Here is a 6089-nt window from a genome sequence, read left to right as displayed (position 1 = left end):
ACCCTAACCCTAACTAGCTCACTCACACTCACTCACTCACTCACCCTAACCCTAACCCTAACCACAAACCCTAACCCTAACCCTAACTCACTCGCTCACACTCAACTACTCACTCACTCACTCACTCACTCAAACCCTAACCCTAAACCCTAACCCTAACTCACTCACTCACTCATTCAAACCCTAACCCTAAACCCTAACCCTAACTAGCTCACTCACTCACTCACTCATTCAAACCCTAACCCTAACCCTAACCCTAACCCTAACTCACTCACTCATTCAAACCCTAACCCTAAACCCTAACCCTAAACCTAACCCTGACTCACTCACTCAAACTCACTCACTCACTCACTGACTCACTCAAACCCTAACCCTAAACCCTAAACCCTAACCCTAACCCTAACTAGCTCACTCACACTCACTCACTCACTCACCCTAACCCTAACCCTAACCACAAACCCTAACCCTAACCCTAACTCACTCGCTCACACTCAACTACTCACTCACTCACTCAAACCCTAACCCTAAACCCTAACCCTAACTCACTCACTCACTCACTCATTCAAACCCTAACCCTAAACCCTAACCCTAACTAGCTCACTCACTCACTCACTCACTCATTCAAACCCTAACCCTAACCCTAAACCCTAACTCACTCACTCACTCACTCATTCAAACCCTAACCCTAAACCCTAACCCTAACTAGCTCACTCACTCACTCACTCACTCATTCAAACCCTAACCCTAACCCTAACCCTAACTAGCTCACTCACTCACTCACTCACTCACTCACTCACTCACTCACTCACTCACTCACTCACCCTAACCCAAACCCTAACCGCAAACCCTAACCCTAACCCTAACTCTAACTCACTCACTCACACTCAACTACTCACTCACTCACTCACTCACTCACTCACTCACTCTACCCCTAACCCTAAACCCTAACCCTAACCCTAACCCTGACTCACTCACTCAGACTCACTCACTCACTCACTCACTGACTAACTCAAACCCTAACCCTAAACCCTAAACCCTAACCCTAACTAGCTCACTCACACTCACTCACTCACTCACTCACTCACTCACTCACTCACTCACTCACTCACTCACCCTAACCCTAACCCTAACCACAAACCCTAACCCTAACCCTAACTCACTCGCTCACACTCAACTACTCACTCACTCACTCACTCACTCAAACCCTAACCCTAAACCCTAACCCTAACTTACTCACTCACTCACACTACCTCACTCACTCACTCACTCACTCACTCACTCACTCACCCTAACCCTAACCCTAACCCTAAACTTAACCCTGACTCACTCACTCACTCAGACTCACTCACTCACTCACTCACTGACTCACTCAAACCCTAACCCTAAACCCTAAACCCTAACCCTAACCCTAACTAGCTCACTCACACTCACTCACTCACTCACCCTAACCCTAACCACAAACCCTAACCCTAACCCTAACTCACTCGCTCACACTCAACTACTCACTCACTCACTCACTCACTCAAACCCTAACCCTAAACCCTAACCCTAACTTACTCACTCACTCACACTACCTCACTCACTCACTCACTCACTCAAACCCTAACCCCTAACCCTAACTCACTCGCTCACACTCAACTACTCACTCACTCACTCACTCAAACCCTAACCCTAAACCCTAACCCTAACCCTAACCCTAACTTACTCACTCACTCACCCTAACCCTAACCACAAACCCTAACCCTAACCCTAACTCACTCGCTCACACTCAACTACTCACTCACTCACTCACTCACTCAAACCCTAACCCTAAACCCTAACCCTAACCCTAACTTACTCACTCACTCACACTACCTCACTCACTCACTCACTCACTCAAACCCTAACCCCTAACCCTAACTCACTCGCTCACACTCAACTACTCACTCACTCACTCACTCAAACCCTAACCCTAAACCCTAACCCTAACCCTAACTTACTCACTCACACTACCTCACTCACTCACTCACTCACTCACCCTAACCCAAACCCTAACCCTGACCTCAAACCCTAACCCTAACCCTAACCCACTCACACTCAACTACTCACTCACTCACTCACCCTAACCCACTCACTCACTCACTCACTCAAACTCTAACCCTAAACCCTAACCCTAACTAGCTCGCTCACTCACTCACTCACTCACTCATTCAAACCCTAACCCTAACCCTAACCCTAACTAGCTCACTCACTCACTCACTCACCCTAACCCAAACCCTAACCTCAAACCCTAACCCTAACCCTAACTCACTCACTCACACTCAACTACTCACTCACTCACTCACTCACTCACTCACTCACTCACTCACTCTAAACCTAACCCTAAACCCTAACCCTAACCCTGACTCACTCACTCACTCACTCAGACTCACTCACTCACTCACTCACTCACTCACTCACTCACTCAAACCCTAACCCTAAACCCTAACTAGCTCACTCACACTCACTCACTCACCCTAACCCAAACCCAAGCCCTAACCACAAACCCTAACCCTAACTCACTCACTCACACTCAACTACTCACTCACTCACTCACTCACTCACTCAAACCCTAACCCTAAACCCTAAACCCTAACCCTAACTCACTCACTCACACTCAACTACTCACTCACTCACTCACTCACTCTAACCCTAAACCCTAACCCCAACCCTAAACCTAACCCTGACTCACTCACTCACTCACTCAGACTCACTCACTCACTCATTCACTGACTCACTCAAACCCTAACCCTAAACCCTAACCCTAACCCTAACTAGCTCATTCACACTCACTCACTCACCCTAACCCTAACCACAAACCCTAACCCTAACCCTAACTCACTCGCTCACACTCAACTACTCACTCACTCACTCACTCAAACCCTAACCCTAAACCCTAACCCTAACTTACTCACTCACTCACACTCACTCACTCACTCACCCTAACCCAAACCCTAACCCTGACCTCAAACCCTAACCCTAACCCTAACTCACTCACACTCAACTACTCACTCACTCACTCACTGACTCACTCAAACCCTAACCCTAAACCCTAAACCCTAACCCTAACCCTAACTAGCTCACTCACACTCACTCACTCACTCACCCTAACCCTAACCCTAACCACAAACCCTAACCCTAACCCTAACTCACTCGCTCACACTCAACTACTCACTCACTCACTCAAACCCTAACCCTAAACCCTAACCCTAACTCACTCACTCACTCACTCATTCAAACCCTAACCCTAAACCCTAACCCTAACTAGCTCACTCACTCACTCACTCACTCACTCATTCAAACCCTAACCCTAACCCTAAACCCTAACTCACTCACTCACTCACTCATTCAAACCCTAACCCTAAACCCTAACCCTAACTAGCTCACTCACTCACTCACTCACTCATTCAAACCCTAACCCTAACCCTAACCCTAACTAGCTCACTCACTCACTCACTCACTCACTCACTCACTCACTCACTCACTCACCCTAACCCAAACCCTAACCGCAAACCCTAACCCTAACCCTAACTCTAACTCACTCACTCACACTCAACTACTCACTCACTCACTCACTCACTCACTCACTCTACCCCTAACCCTAAACCCTAACCCTAACCCTAACCCTGACTCACTCACTCAGACTCACTCACTCACTCACTCACTGACTAACTCAAACCCTAACCCTAAACCCTAAACCCTAACCCTAACCCTAACTAGCTCACTCACACTCACTCACTCACTCACTCACTCACTCACTCACTCACTCACTCACTCACTCACTCACTCACTCACTCACTCACTCACCCTAACCCTAACCCTAACTCACTCGCTCACACTCAACTACTCACTCACTCACTCACTCACTCAAACCCTAACCCTAAACCCTAACCCTAACTTACTCACTCACTCACACTACCTCACTCACTCACTCACTCACTCACTCACTCACCCTAACCCTAACCCTAACCCTAAACTTAACCCTGACTCACTCACTCACTCAGACTCACTCACTCACTCACTCACTGACTCACTCAAACCCTAACCCTAAACCCTAAACCCTAACCCTAACCCTAACTAGCTCACTCACACTCACTCACTCACTCACCCTAACCCTAACCACAAACCCTAACCCTAACCCTAACTCACTCGCTCACACTCAACTACTCACTCACTCACTCACTCACTCAAACCCTAACCCTAAACCCTAACCCTAACTTACTCACTCACTCACACTACCTCACTCACTCACTCACTCACTCAAACCCTAACCCCTAACCCTAACTCACTCGCTCACACTCAACTACTCACTCACTCACTCACTCAAACCCTAACCCTAAACCCTAACCCTAACCCTAACCCTAACTTACTCACTCACTCACCCTAACCCTAACCACAAACCCTAACCCTAACCCTAACTCACTCGCTCACACTCAACTACTCACTCACTCACTCACTCACTCAAACCCTAACCCTAAACCCTAACCCTAACCCTAACTTACTCACTCACTCACACTACCTCACTCACTCACTCACTCACTCAAACCCTAACCCCTAACCCTAACTCACTCGCTCACACTCAACTACTCACTCACTCACTCACTCAAACCCTAACCCTAAACCCTAACCCTAACCCTAACTTACTCACTCACACTACCTCACTCACTCACTCACTCACTCACCCTAACCCAAACCCTAACCCTGACCTCAAACCCTAACCCTAACCCTAACCCACTCACACTCAACTACTCACTCACTCACTCACCCTAACCCACTCACTCACTCACTCACTCAAACTCTAACCCTAAACCCTAACCCTAACTAGCTCGCTCACTCACTCACTCACTCACTCATTCAAACCCTAACCCTAACCCTAACCCTAACTAGCTCACTCACTCACTCACTCACCCTAACCCAAACCCTAACCTCAAACCCTAACCCTAACCCTAACTCACTCACTCACACTCAACTACTCACTCACTCACTCACTCACTCACTCACTCACTCACTCACTCTAAACCTAACCCTAAACCCTAACCCTAACCCTGACTCACTCACTCACTCACTCAGACTCACTCACTCACTCACTCACTCACTCACTCACTCAAACCCTAACCCTAAACCCTAACTAGCTCACTCACACTCACTCACTCACCCTAACCCAAACCCAAGCCCTAACCACAAACCCTAACCCTAACTCACTCACTCACACTCAACTACTCACTCACTCACTCACTCACTCACTCAAACCCTAACCCTAAACCCTAAACCCTAACCCTAACTCACTCACTCACACTCAACTACTCACTCACTCACTCACTCACTCTAACCCTAAACCCTAACCCCAACCCTAAACCTAACCCTGACTCACTCACTCACTCACTCAGACTCACTCACTCACTCATTCACTGACTCACTCAAACCCTAACCCTAAACCCTAACCCTAACCCTAACTAGCTCATTCACACTCACTCACTCACCCTAACCCTAACCACAAACCCTAACCCTAACCCTAACTCACTCGCTCACACTCAACTACTCACTCACTCACTCACTCAAACCCTAACCCTAAACCCTAACCCTAACTTACTCACTCACTCACACTCACTCACTCACTCACCCTAACCCAAACCCTAACCCTGACCTCAAACCCTAACCCTAACCCTAACTCACTCACACTCAACTACTCACTCACTCACTCACCCTAACCCTAACCTCAAACCCTAACCCTAACTCACTCACTCACACTCAACTACTCACTCACTCACTCACTAACTCACTCATTCACTCTAACCCTAACCCTAAAACTAAACCCTAACCCTAACCCTAATTCACTCACTCACACTCACTCACTCACTCACTCATCCTAACCTTAAACCAAACCTCAAACCCTAACCCTAACTCACTCACTCTCAACTACTCACTCACTCACTAACTCACTCACTCACCCTAACCCTAACCTCAAACCCTAACCCTAACTCACTCACTCACTCACTCACACTCAACTACTCACTCACTCACTCACTCACTCACTCACTCTAACCCTAACACTAACCCTAAACCCTAACCCT

Source organism: Syngnathus floridae, chromosome 11 (genome assembly GCF_059516105.1).
Source record: "Syngnathus floridae isolate MCC-2025c chromosome 11, RoL_Sflo_1.0, whole genome shotgun sequence".
Taxonomy (NCBI): domain Eukaryota; kingdom Metazoa; phylum Chordata; class Actinopteri; order Syngnathiformes; family Syngnathidae; genus Syngnathus; species Syngnathus floridae.
Note: the sequence above shows the minus strand (reverse complement) of the source record.